Source organism: Oncorhynchus kisutch, linkage group LG2 (genome assembly GCF_002021735.2).
Source record: "Oncorhynchus kisutch isolate 150728-3 linkage group LG2, Okis_V2, whole genome shotgun sequence".
In the NCBI taxonomy this organism is placed as follows: domain Eukaryota; kingdom Metazoa; phylum Chordata; class Actinopteri; order Salmoniformes; family Salmonidae; genus Oncorhynchus; species Oncorhynchus kisutch.
The window spans coordinates 79,953,993-79,969,053 of NC_034175.2; the positions used below are offsets into that span (position 1 = coordinate 79,953,993).

At 44.9% G+C, this 15,061-nt stretch overlaps 1 protein-coding gene across 1 annotated transcript in view; it reads right to left on the reverse strand.

Moving 5' to 3' along the window:
* Window positions 1–14,834: 14,834 nt before the first annotated feature.
* The window catches only part of LOC109886614 (neurexophilin-2), a 141,148-nt gene continuing 140,921 nt past the window's right edge, over window positions 14,835–15,061 (reverse strand). Inside the window, exon 4 of the transcript XR_004204860.1 lies at window positions 14,835–15,025. The gene's annotated coding sequence lies outside the window, so the exon portion shown is untranslated. The remainder of the gene's footprint in view (window positions 15,026–15,061) is intronic.

Genomic DNA, 15,061 nt, shown 5'->3' on the forward strand with positions numbered 1-15,061 from the left:
CCTGACTCTCCAACGCTCTAACCACTAGGCTACCTGCCTCCCCAACGCTCTAACCACTAGGTCACCTGCCACCCCAACGCTCTAACCACTAGGCTACCTGCCTCCCCAACGCTCTAACCACTAGGCTACCTGCCGCTCTAACCACTAGGTTACATGCCGCCCCAACACTCTAGGTTACCTGCCTCCCCAACACTGTAACCACTAGGCTATCTGCCACACCAACGATCTAACCACTAGGTTACCTGCCTCCCCAACGCTCTAACCACGAGGTTACCTGCCACCCCAATGCTCTAATCACTAGGCTACCTGCCTCCCCAACGATCTAACCACTAGGCTACCTGCCTCCCCAACGCTCTAACCACTAGGCTACCTGCCCGCATCAACGCTCTAACCACGAGGCTACCTGCCGCCCCAACGCTCTGGACATTCATGCCCGGATCTCACAGCTAGCTAGCTGCTATCCGTGTGACTATCGGCCTTCGTCGATTCCGGAGCAAACATCAATTGTTCCGGAGCTAGCAAGCTCCGTCAATCACTCCTGAGTTCCATCAATCGCACCTGGGCTGCAGTCGCCTATCCGGACCCGTTTTGCTGCCTTCGCGGAGCCCCACCGGGCCTTCACAACTGGACTGCCGACGTTATCTACCCGAAGGAGTTATTCGGCTGGCTCCTCCGTCGCGACGTTACCTGAACGCCCATCTGCGGCCTGCTAACCGTTAGCTGTCTTACCGGCTGCTATCTGAATAGACAATCGGACATTTTTTTTTTTTTTTTTTTTTTTTAAATTATTTTTATTATTATTATTATGTTTTCTTCTTGGGCCTCTATAACTATATCTATTGTTTTTATTTTTGTTGTTGTTGTGTGATTTGGATTGATCCCCTCTACCACACGGAACCCCACTAATCTACTGACGGAGCGCAGGAGGTGGCTAACAACAGACCTCCATCCTATGCTAGCTTGCTACCGATGCCCTGGCTAGCTGTCTAAATCACCAACCAACCTCTCCACTCACCGGACCCTTTTGATCACTCGACTAAGCATGCCTCTCCTTAATGTCAATATGTCTTGTCCATTTCTGTTCTGGTTAGTGTTTATTGGCTTATTTCACTGTAGAGCCTCTAGTCCTGCTCACTATACCTTATCCAACCTATTAGTTCCACCACCCACACATGCAATGACATCTCCTGGTTTCAACGATGTTTCTAGACACAATATCTCTCTCTTCATCACTCAATACCTAGGTTTACCTCCACTGTATTCACATCCTACCATACATTTGTCTGTACATTATACCTTGATGCTATTTTATCGCCCCCAGAAACCTCCTTTTACTCTATGTTCCAGACGTTCTAGACGACCAATTCTCATAGCTTTTAGCCGTACCCTTATTCTACTCCTCCTATGTTCCTCTGGCGATGTAGAGGTGAATCCAGGCCCTGCAGTGCCTAGCTCCACTCCTATTCCCCAGGCGCTCTCTTTTGACGACTTCTGTAACCGTAATAGCCTTGGTTTCATGCATGTTAACATTAGAAGCCTCCTCCCTAAGTTTGTTCTATTCACTGCTTTAGCACACTCTGCCAACCCGGATGTTCTAGCTGTGTCTGAATCCTGGCTTAGGAAGACCACCAAAAACTCAGACATTTTAATTCCAAACTACAACATTTTCAGACAAGATAGAACTGCCAAAGGGGGCGGTGTTGCAATCTACTGCAAAGATAGCCTGCAGAGTTCTGTCCTACTATCCAGGTCTGTACCCAAACAATTTGAACTTCTACTTTTAAAAATCCACCTCTCTAAAAACAAGTCTCTCACCGTTGCCGCCTGCTATAGACCACCCTCTGCCCCCAGCTGTGCTCTGGACACCATATGTGAACTGATTGCCCCCCATCTATCTTCAGAGTTCGTGCTGCTAGGCAACCTAAACTGGAACATGCTTAACACCCCAGCCATCCTACAATCTAAACTTGATGCCCTCAATCTCACACAAATAATCAATGAACCTACCAGGTACCTCCCCAAAACCTTAAACACGGGCACCCTCATAGATATCATCCTAACCAACTTCCCCTCTAAATACACGTCTGCTGTCTTCAACCAAGATCTCAGCGATCACTGCCTCATTGCCTGCATCCGTAATGGGTCAGCGGTCAAACGACCTCCACTCATCACTGTAAAACGCTCCCTGAAACACTTCAGCGAGCAGGCCTTTCTAATCGACCTGGCCGGGGTATCCTGGAAGGATATTGATCTCATCCCGTCAGTAGAGGATGCCTGGATATTTTTTTAAAATGCCTTCCTAACCATCTTAAATAAACATGCCCCATTTAAGAAATTTAGAACCAGGAACAGATATAGCCCTTGGTTCTCCCCAGACCTGACTGCCCTTAACCAACACAAAAACATCCTATGGCGTTCTGCATTAGCATCGAACAGCCCCCGTGATATGCAGCTGTTCAGGGAAGCTAGAAATCATTATACACAGGCAGTTAGAAAAGCCAAGGCTAGCTTTTTCAAGCAGAAATTTGCTTCCTGCAACACTAACTCAAAAAAGTTCTGGGACACTGTAAAGTCCATGGAGAATAAGAACACCTCCTCCCAGCTGCCCACTGCACTGAAGATAGGAAACACTGTCACCACTGATAAATCCACCATAATTGAGAATTTCAATAAGCATTTTTTCTACGGCTGGCCATGCTTTCCACCTGGCTACTCCTACCCCGGACAACAGCACTGCACCCCCAACAGCAACTCGCCCAAGCCTTCCCCATTTCTCCTTCTCCCAAATCCATTCAGCTGATGTTCTGAAAGAGCTGCAAAATCTGGACCCCTACAAATCAGCCGGGCGAGACAATCTGGACCCTTTCTTTCTAAAATGATCTGCCGAAATTGTTGCCACCCCTATTACTAGCCTGTTCAACCTCTCCTTCGTGTCGTCTGAGATTCCCCAAGATTGGAAAGCAGCTGCGGTCATCCCCCTCTTCAAAGGGGGGGACACTCTTGACCCAAACTGCTACAGACCTATATCTATCCTACCGTGCCTTTCTAAGGTCTTCGAAAGCCAAGTCAACAAACAGATTACCGACCATTTCGAATCTCACCATACCTTCTCTGCTATGCAATCCGGTTTCAGAGCTGGTCATGGGTGCACCTCAGCCACGCTCAAGGTCCTAAACGATATCTTAACCGCCATCGATAAGAAACATTACTGTGCAGCCGTATTCATTGATCTGGCCAAGGCTTTCGACTCTGTCAATCACCATATCCTCATCGGCAGACTCGACAGCCTTGGTTTCTCAAATGATTGCCTCGCCTGGTTCACCAACTACTTCTCTGATAGAGTTCAGTGTGTCAAATCGGAGGGTCTGCTGTCCGGACCTCTGGCAGTCTCTATGGGGGTGCCACAGGGTTCAATTCTTGGACCGACTCTCTTCTCTGTATACATCAATGAGGTCGCTCTTGCTGCTGGTGAGTCCCTGATCCACCTCTACGCAGACGACACCATTCTGTATACTTCCGGCCCTTCTTTGGACACTGTGTTAACAACCCTCCAGGCAAGCTTCAATGCCATACAACTCTCCTTCCCTGGCCTCCAATTGCTCTTAAATACAAGTAAAACTAAATGCATGCTCTTCAACCGATCGCTACCTGCACCTACCCGCCTGTCCAACATCACTACTCTGGACGGCTCTGACTTAGAATACGTGGACAACTACAAATACTTAGGTGTCTGGTTAGACTGTAAACTCTCCTTCCAGACCCATATCAAACATCTCCAATCCAAAGTTAAATCTAGAATTGGCTTCCTATTTCGCAACAAAGCATCCTTCACTCATGCTGCCAAACATACCCTTGTAAAACTGACCATCCTACCAATCCTCGACTTTGGCGATGTCATTTACAAAATAGCCTGCAATACCCTACTCAACAAATTGGATGCAGTCTATCACAGTGCAATCCGTTTTATCACCAAAGCCCCATATACTACCCACCATTGCGACCTGTACGCTCTCGTTGGCTGGCCCTCGCTTCATACTCGTCGCCAAACCCACTGGCTCCATGTCATCTACAAGACCCTGCTAGGTAAAGTCCCCCCTTATCTCAGCTCGCTGGTCACCATAGCATCTCCCACCTGTAGCACACGCTCCAGCAGGTATATCTCTCTAGTCACCCCCAAAACCAATTCTTTCTTTGGCCGCCTCTCCTTCCAGTTCTCTGCTGCCAATGACTGGAACGAACTACAAAAATCTCTGAAACTGGAAACACTTATCTCCCTCACTAGCTTTAAGCACCAACTGTCAGAGCAGCTCACAGATTACTGCACCTGTACATAGCCCACCTATAATTTAGCCCAAACAACTACCTCTTTCCCAACTGTATTTAATTTTAATTAATTTATTTATTTTGCTCCTTTGCACCCCATTATTTTTTATTTCTACTTTGCACATTCTTCCATTGCAAAACTACCATTCCAGTATTTGACTTGCTATATTGTATTTACTTTGCCATCATGGCCTTTTTTGCCTTTACCTCCCTTCTCACCTCATTTGCTCACATTGTATATAGACTTGTTTATACTGCATTATTGACTGTATGTTTGTTTTTACTCCATGTGTAACTCTGTGTCGTTTTATCTGTCGAACTGCTTTGCTTTATCTTGGCCAGGTCGCAATTGTAAATGAGAACTTGTTCTCAACTTGTCTACCTGGTTAAATAAAGGTAAAATTAAAATAAATAAATAAAACCACTAGGCTACCTACCTCCCAAACACTCTAACCACTAGGCTACCTGCCTCCCCAACGTTCTAACCACTAGGCTACCTGCCACGACATCGCTCTAACCACGAGGTTACCTGCCGCTCTAACCACTAGGTTACCTGCCGCTCTAACCACTAGGCTACCTGCCGCCCCAACGCTCTAGGTTACCTGCCTCCCCAACACTGTAACCACTAAGCTATCTGCCACACCAACGATCTAACCACTAAGTTACCTGTCACCACAACGCTCTAACCACTAGGCTTACCTGCCTCCCCAACGCTCTAAACACTAGGCTACCTGCCGCCCCAATGCTCTAACCACTAAGCTACCTGCCTCCCCAACGCCCTAACCACTAGGCTACCTGCCTCCCCAACGCTCTAACCACTAGGCTACCTTTCTCTCCAACACTCTAACGATCAGGCTACCTGCCACCCCAACGTTCTAACCACTAGGCTACCTGCCACCCTATCGCTCTAACCACTAGGCTACCTTCCGCTCTAACCACTAACCTACCTGCCGCCCTATCGCTCTAACCACGAGGTTACCTGCCGCTCTAACCACCAGGCTACCTGCAGCTCTAACCACTAGGATACCTGCCGCCCTATCGCTCTAACCACTAGGCTACCTGCCACCCTATCGCTCTAACCACTAGGTTACCTGCCACCCCAACGTTCTAACCACTAGGCTACCTGCCACCCTATCGTTCTAACCATTAGGTTACCTGCCTCTCTAACCACTAGGCTACCTGCCACTCTAACCACTAGCCTACCTGCCGCCCCAAAGCTCTAATCACTAGCCTACCTGCCGCCCCAACGCTCTAGGTACCTGCCACCCCAACGCTGTAACCACTAGGTTACCTGCCTCCCCAACGCTCTAACCACAAGGCTACCTGCCGCCCCAACGCTCTAACCACTAGGCTACCTGCCACCCCAACAATCTAGGTTACCTGCCACCCCAACGCTGTAACTACTAGGCTACCTGCCTCCCCAACATTCTATCCACTAGGCTACCTGCCTCCCAACATTCTAACCACTAGGCTACCTGCCGCCCCCAAAGCTCAAACTACTAGGCTACCTGCTGCTCTAACCACTAGGTTACCTGTCGCTCTAACCACTAGGTTACCTGCCGCCTCAACAATCTAACCACTAGGCTACCTGCCGCTCTAACCACTAGATTAACTGCCTCCCCAACGCTCTAACAACTAGCCTACCTGCCGCCCCAATGCTCTAGGTTACCTGCCACCCCAACGCTGTAACCACTAGGTTACCTGCCTCCCCAACGCTCTAACCACTAGGCTACCTGCCGCCCCTACGCTCTAACCACTAGGCTACCTGCCGCCTCTACACTCTAACCACTAGGCTACCTGCCGCCCCAACGCATAGTCAACCCTAACCCTAACCCTAACTACCCGTCTGATTATTTAGCTCTATAAGAGTTATACAGTAAGTTTATCATCATTAATCAGTTGATAGTTTCAGATACCAGATTTTAGGTAGCCCATCCAGGTAGCCCAGGACTTCTGTCATCACCACTATAGATGGCAAGCAAATCAATTTCAAGTTTAACCCCAGAAAGTTAGCTTGTTAACCAGCCATTTTGACCCGATCTGTTATTAGCTGGCTAGCCAATTTGACGTTATCCATCTGCAGCAATCGTGACTAAACACTCTTAAAAAACAATGTTGAAAAGTGGATAACGTTAGCTAACTTTGCTAGGTAGGCCTACGTTGGTCTGAGAAAGAAGTACATTAGGTCTATTTACCTCTGTTTAGCCTGTAACAAGTTTATGCCGGTAGCTTGTAAATATTATCAGCTAACAGTACATTGGTAAAATGAAATGAACCTTAACCACTCATTCTTGTCAGCTATAGTTCACTTTTATTTTATAACACTCACATATCCAATCAATGGTGGCCAATGTTAAGAGATATCGTCAGGCTACCCTCACGTATCTGAAATGACCATGAACAGCATGCAGTTACTGCTGTATAACTGATACAGCAGAATGCGGAATTATCTGACATTTGTAGTTCTATGCTCTTCCAGAGGTGATGATACCGAACGCTCTGCACCGTACCGTATTGTGACGCTTTATTGACAACCTATTCTAACCATTCTAGCCAGTCTAAGGGTCGTTCCATTAAATGAGTGCCATTTGATTATTTTAAGTAGAAATTGTGTGCAAATATTGAATTTTAAAAGCCTGTTATATTAAGTGAAGTGCCCTTTAATAAAATACACAGATGTCAATTCAATGTCTATTCCACATTGGTTGAACGTAATTTCACTGAAATTATGTTGAAAGTGAGTTGATTCAACCAGTGGGAAATTCAATAAATCTGCTTTTTTATATGAATAAAGACTTGCTAAAGTGCCAAAATGCATTTTGACATGTCCCTCTGTACGCCTTTTGTGACTACTCTGAAGATTTGAACCCACTATCCCCAAAATGTCTCTAAATGTTCAGCATCATTGTAAAGCCCTAGTTATGTTATGTTACTTTGACAGTCATTTATGCCTATTTACTATTTATTTAATGTGATTAGTGATTCATTTCAATGTTTAAAAAGAAAGTAATTTTAAGGTCAACCCTGTTACTTGGACTGAACTCTCGTTTTATTCCTTAAGAGTCTGTTGACACATCCGTGTGTCAATCTAAGTAACGTAATAACACAGCCAGCAGCATACCACCCTGCATACCACTGTTGGCTTGCTTCTGAAGATAAGCAGGGTTGGTCCTGATGAGTCCCTGGATGGGAGACCAAATTCTGCTGGAAGTGGTGTTGGAGGGCCAGAAGGAGGCACTCTTTCTTCAGGCCTTAAAAAATATCCCAATTCCACAGGGTAGTGATTGAGGACACTGCCCTGTGTAGGGTGCTGTCTTTCGGGTGGGACGTTAAACGGGTGTCCTGACTCTCTGAGGTCATTTATGATCCCATGGCACTGATTGTAGGGGTGTTAACCCTGGTGTCCTGGCTAAATTCCCAATCTGGCCCTCAAACCATCACGGTCACCTAATAATCCCCAGTTTACAATTGGCTCATTCATCCCCCTCCTCTCCCCTGTAACTATTCCCCAGGTCATTGCTGCAAATGAGAATGTGTTCTCAGTCAACATACCTGGTAAAATAACAGATAAATAAAATCCGTCAGTTTAAACTAGAGACATCAGGTTGTTGTCATCCGCCTATGTTGACCTCTTCCATCTGCGGTGGAAGGTGGCTGAGCTACAGCTGTGTAGCTCACACCATGAGCCACCCTGAAGCATCTGAACGGTTTGGCCTACAAAACTTTTGTGACTCCTCTATGGAAAGGGGAGACCCTGAAGGTTATGACTCCTCTATGGAAAGGGGAGACCCTGAAGGTTATGACTCCTATGGAAAGGGGAGACCCTGAAGGTTATGACTCCTCTATGGAAAGGGGAGACCCTGAAGGTTATGACTCCTCTATGGAAAGGGGAGACCCTGAAGGTTATGACTCCTCTATGGAAAGGGGAGACCCTGAAAGTTATGACTCCTCTATGGAAAGGGGAGACCCTGAAGGTAACCAATGGAAGTGTGGAGATACTTTGTTGGCACAAAACTAAGGGGTTAAATATGTCCTGAGCTTTCTTATATCTCCTAGACATAGGACAGACACTTCAAAACCTTATTCCTTCAGTTTTATTTTTGGACTGTCTTTTTTTCCATTTATGAATGCGTAATTCAGTACATTTCTATGGGCTATAGTAGTAAATATTTCATTTTGATACCTAAAGGGGTCCTAAAATTCAAAATGAAATAGCTAAATGATGCATTGTATGACCATCCTAAAACAATTCCATATGTTAGCTTAGTATTTCTTTCTTTAACCTATTGAGATGGAAAACGTGTTTTTTTTATTAACAGAATGTTAATGAATGACAAGAGTGTTAAAATTAGTTGAAACAAAATGTATCTTTTTACACTTTCAAAAGGAACCCAATTGGTGGAACGACCCCTAAACATTCTAACCATTCTAAACATTCTAACCATTCTAAACATTCTAACCATTCTAAACATTCTAACCATTCTAAACATTCTAAATGTCTATTTAAAAACCAAAACACTTTGGAGAGGTCTGAATTGTCAGCCAAATATTGAGGAGAGTTGGTGCTTTTGTTTTTGTCAGATGGGTTAAGAGATTATTGATTATTTTCAGTGCGTTCTGAGTTTGGAGAATTACCTGTCAAGTGCATGTGTATACTTAAGAGCAGCAGTTTAACATCAGGATGACCCCACACAACTCCTGTAATATCTCACAATATCTCCAGTTTATCTCTGCTCCATGATCACAGGCATGTTATCATTCCAGAAGAGGATCATTTTAACTTTGAGCATTTTAGTTTTCTCTGTCACATAGAGTAAATGACAATTCCCCTCTCTAATTAATGTTAATGGAAGCCATGAAGAGTCAGGCTGAGTGTCAGGAAGAGCCAGGAGGTGTCCGGACTGTGACAAAGTGATGTTAACAGCCTGCCAGCTTCACTAAACACTCCTGTTGTTATATATCTGTCCTGTATCTTCTATTGTTATCAGACACCTCTCCTATAACTCCTGTTGTTATATACACTATCGTTCAAAAGTTTGGGGTCACTTAGAAATGTCCTTGTTTTTGAATGTGTTCCAATGGCACGTTGTGTTAACTAATCCAAGTTATAATTTTAAAAGGCTAATTGATCATTTTGCAATTATGTTAGCACAGCTGAAAAGTGTTGTGCTGATTAAAGAAGCAATAAAACTGGCCTTCTTTAGACTAGTTGAGTATCTGGAGCATCCGCATTTGTGGGTTCGATTATAGGCTCAAATGGCTTGAAACAAAGAACTTTCTTCTGAAACTCATCAGTCTACTCTTGTTCTGAGAAATTAAGGCTATTCCATGTGAGAAATTGCCAAGAAACTGAAGATCTTGTACAACGCTGTGTGCTACTCCCTTCACAGACCAGCGCAAACTGGCTCTAACCAGAATAGAAAGAGGAGTGGGAGGCCCCGATGCACAACTGAGCAAGAAGACAAGTACATTAGAGTGTCTAGTTTTAGAAACAGACACCTCACAAGTCCTCAACTGGCATCTTCATCAAATGGTGCCCGCAAAACACCAGTCTCAATGTCAACAGTGAAGAGACGACTCCGGGATGCTGGCCAAATGGATTATCTACAGTGAGCTCCAAAAGTATTGGGACAGTGACACGTTTCGTTGTTTTGTCTCTGTACTCCAGCACTTTGGATTTAAAATAATGCAATGACTATGAAGTTAAAGTGCAGACTGTAGAAATTAATGGTAAATAATGTATTGTGTTATTTTGGAGTCACTTTAATTGTAAAGAAGAATAGAATATGTTTCTAAACATCTACATTAATGTGGATGATACCATGATTACGAATAATCCTGATAGAATCGTGATTAATGAGGAGTAAGAAAGTTACAGAAGTACAAATATCATACCCCCAAGACATGCTAACTTCTCACCATTACAATAACAGGAGATTAGCATTTTTTGTGGGTATTCTATTTATGCCTCTAACTTTCTCACTCATCACTGTCAAGTGTTTGTCAAGTAAACTGGTCATCTCTGTATACCTGTCGCAAGACCCACTGGTTGATGCTTATTTATAAAACCCTCTTAGGCCTCACTCCCCCATATGTGAGATATCTACTGCAGCCCTCATCCTCCACATTCAACACCCCGTTCTGCCAGTCACATTCTGTTTAAAGGTTCCCAAGCACACACATCCCTGGGTCGCTCCTCTTTTCAGTTCGCTGCAGCTAGCGACTTGAACGAGTTGCGACAAATACTCAAACTGGACAGTTTTATCTCAATTCTTCACTCAAAGACTCAATCATGGACAACTCTTACTGACAGTTGTGGCTGCTTCGCGCGATGTATTGTTGTCTCTACCTTCTTGCCCTTTGTGCTGTTGTATGTGTCAAATAATGCTTTGTACCATGTTTTGTGCTGCTACCATGTTGTGCTGCAGCCATGTTGTGTTGCTACCATGTTGTTGTCATGCTGTTCTGCTACCCATGTTGTTGTCATGTTGTGCTGCTACAATGCTGTGCTGCTACCATGTTGTGCTGCTACCATGCTGTGTTGACATGTGTTGCTGCCTTGCTATGTGATTGTCTTGGGTTTCTCTTTATGAAGTGTGTTTGTGTCTCTCTAGGTCGTTGATGTGTGTTTTATCCTGTATTTTATTTATGTTTAATCCCAGCCATCACCAGCCTTTTGCCCTTTAGGTAGTCCGTCATTGTAAATAAGAAGTTGTTCTAAAATAGATACAAATAAATAAACAAAGTGTTTAGAAACATATTCTATTCTTATTTAAATAAAATGGTCTTTTAAAACTTCGTTATTTACCGTTCATTTCTATTGGCCACAATATAATATGAAACACAACCAAAGCAAACAGCAAATGGTGTAGTCACAAGCTTGATGTACCAAATACTTAACATTTTACTACTTTTATACATAAAGTGAATTTGTCCCAATACTTTTGGTCACCTAAATTGGGGGGTGGGACTATGTACAAAAAGTGCTGTAATTTCTAAAAGATTCAACCAATATGGATGACAATAAACTCAAAGTTAAAGCTGATAGTCTGTAGTGTAACATCATAGTCATTGTATCATTTCAAATCCAAGTCCTGGAGCACAGAGCCACAACAATCATCATTGTCCCCAACACTTTGGAGCTCACTGTATCTGTCCTGTACCCTTCTGTTGTTATCATCCACCTGTCCAGGATTGTACAATGGTATAATTTACCCAACAGTCAGCATGTTGTATTAAAGTAAGAAATAGGAGAAAAAAAAAGCAAATGTTTGTTGGACTTGAAATTCTCCTAAGATAATCAAAAACTGTTTTTTTTTAAATGCCTTCGAGATTATAGAATATTTAGATATTTAACAAGGCTAGGAAGTGATTTGATGTTAGCATTGTTGTATAGGTCTGCAGGGTGTCATGTGGTAGTGAGAGCCTCTGGTCTACCCTAATACTCACATCTGGAATGTTCTAATGGCTGGGATTTACTGAGAACACATGGAGGTGATGAGGAGGAGGAACAGAGGGGTCGTCATGGTCAAACAGTTTGGTCATCATAACAGAACCTGGGTTGGTCATCATAACAGAACCAGGTTGGTCATCATACAGGACCTGGGTTGGTCATAACAGAACCAAGGTTGGTCAGTCATAAACAGAACCAGGGTTGGTCACCATAACAGAACAGGGTTTGGTCATCATAACAGAACCATGGTTGGTCATCAGAACATAAACTGGGTTGGTCATCATTACAGAAACTGTGTTGGTCATCATAACAGAACCTGGGTTGGTCATCATAACAGAACCAGGGTTGGTCATCATAACATAACCTGGGTTGGTCATAACAGAACCAGGGTTGGCCATCATAACAAAACCAGTGTTGGTCACCATAACAGAAACCAGGGTTGGTTATCATAACAGAACCAGGTTTGGTCATCATAACAGAACCTGGGTTGGTCATCATAACAGAACCAGGTTTGGTCATCATAACAAACCTGGGTTGGTCATCATAACATAAACTGGGTTGGTCATCATTACAGAAACTGTGTTGGTCATCATAACAGAACCTGGGTTGGTCATCATAACAGAACCAGGGTTGGCCATCATAACAAAACCAGGGTTGGTCACCATAACAGAACCAGGATTGGTCATCATAACAGAACCAGGTTTGGTCATCATAACAGAACCTGGGTGGTCATCATAACAGAAACTGGGTTGGTCATCATAACAGAACCAGGGTTGGTCATCATAACATAATGGTTTAACCAGGGTCGGTCATCATAACATAACCTGGGTTGGTCATCATAACAGAATGGTAAACCAGGGTTGGTCATCATAACAGAACGGTCAACCAGGGATGATCATCACAACCGAACCCGGGTTGGTCTCATAACAGAACGGTTTAACCATGTTGATCATCATAACAGAACCAGTGTTGGTCATCATAACAGAACCAGGGTTGGTCATCATAACAGAACGGTTTAACCAGTGTTTATCATCATAACAGAACCAGGGTTGGTCATCATAACAGAACGGTTTAACCAGGTTGGTCATCATAACAGAACGGTTTAACCAGTGTTGGTCATCATAACAGAACGGTTTAACCAGTGTTTACATCACATAACAGAACCAGGTTGGTCATCATAACAGAACGGTCAACCAGGTTGAAAAAGGGTTTTAAAAAAGGAAGGGGATACCTGGTCAGTTGTTCAACTGAAATGTGTCTTCCACATTTAAAACCTCTGAGTGGTGCGGGGGGCTGCCTTACAATCAACATCCACGTCAACGGCGCCCGGGAACAGGGGTTAACTGCCTTGGTCAGGGCAACTGCCTTGCTCAGGCGAACAGTGCATTAACTGCCTTGTTTAGGGGAACAGTGGGTCAACTGCCTTGCTCAGGGGAACAGTGGGTTAACTACCTTGTTCAGGGGAACAGTGGGTTAACTGCCTTGCTCAGGCGAACAGTGCGTTAACTGCCTGTTTAGGGGAACAGTGGGTCAACTGCCTTGCTCAGGGGAACAGTGGGTTAACTGCCTTGATCAGGGGAACAGTGGGTTAACTGCCACGCTCAGGGGAACAGTGGGTTAACTGCCTTGTTCAGGGGAACAGTGGGTTAACTGCCTTGCTCAGGGGAACAGTGGGTTAACTGCCACGCTCAGGGAACAGTGGGTTAACTGCCTTGCTCAGGGGAACAGTGGGTTAACTGCCTTGTTCAGGGGAACAGTGGGTTAACTGCCACGCTCAGGGGAACAGTGGGTTAACTGCCTTGTTCAGGGGAACAGTGGGTTAACTGCCTTGCTCAGGGGAACAGTGGGTTAACTGCCACGCTCAGGGGAACAGTGGGTTAACTGCCTTGCTCAGGGGAACAGTGGGGTTAACTGCCTTGCTCAGGGAACAGTGCATTAACTGCCTTGTTTAGGGAACAGTGGGTCAACTGCCTTGCTCAGGGGAACAGTGGTTAACTGCCTTGCTCAGGCGAACAGTGCATTAACTGCCTTGTTTAGGGGAACAGTGGGTCAACTGCCTTGCTCAGGGGAACAGTGGGTTAACTGCATTGTTCAGGGGAACAGTGGGTTAACTGCCTTGCTCAGGCGAACAGTGCGTTAACTGCCTTGTTTAGGGGAACAGTGGGTCAACTGCCTTGCTCAGGGGAACAGTGGGTTAACTGCCTTGATCAGGGGAACAGTGGGTTAACTGCCTTGAACAGTGGGTGAACTGCCTTGCTCAGGGGCAGAACACCTGATTTTTACCTTGTCAGCTTGGGGATTCAGCTGGGGATACCATGTTGATCATGTTGTGGTTATTCTAACAGAACCAGGGTGAACAAGGGTTGGTGATATTGTAACCAGGGTTGGTGATATTGTGACCAGGGTTGGTGATATTGTGACCAGGGTGGTGATATTGTGACCAGGGTGGTGATATTGTAACCAGGGTTGGTGATATTGTGACCAGGGCTGGTGATATTGTAACCAGGGTTGGTGATATTGGTAATATTGTGACCAGGGCTGGTAATATTGTAACCAGGGTTGAGGATATTGTAACCGGGGCTGGTGATATTGTAACCAGGGTTGGTAATATGTGACCAGGGTTGGTGATATTGTAACCAGGGTTGGTGATATTGTGAAGAGGGTGGTGATATTGTAACCAGGGTGTTAATATTGTGACCTCGGCTGGTGATATTGTAACCAGGGTTGGTGATATTGTCAAGAGGGTTGGTGATATTGTAACCAGGGTTGGTGATATTGTAACCAGGGTGGTGATATTGTAACCAGGGTTGGTGATATTGTGACCAGGGCTGGTGATATTGTGACCAGGGTTGGTGCTATTTTGACAAGGGTTGGTGATATTGTGATCATACTAACTCTAAGGGAGATCCAGCTTACAGACTTGATCAGCCAGTGGAGCAGTAGGGAGTGTCATTATGGTAGTGTAGTCCGGCAGGCCTTCAGCCAGTGGAGGAGTAGGGAGTGTCATTATGGTAGTTGTAGCCCGGCAGACCTTCAGCCAGTGGAGGAGTGGAGTGTCATTATGGTAGTTGTAGTCCGGCAGACCTTCAGCCAGTGGAGGAGTAGGGAGTGTCATTATGGTAGTTGTAGTCCGGCAGACCTTCAGCCAGTGGAGGAGTAGGGAGTGTCATTATGGTAGTTGTAGTCCGGCATACCTTCAGCCAGTGGAGGAGTAGGGAGTGTCACTATGGTAGTTGTAGTCCGGCAGACCTTCAGCCAGTGGAGCAGTAGAGAGTGTCATTATGG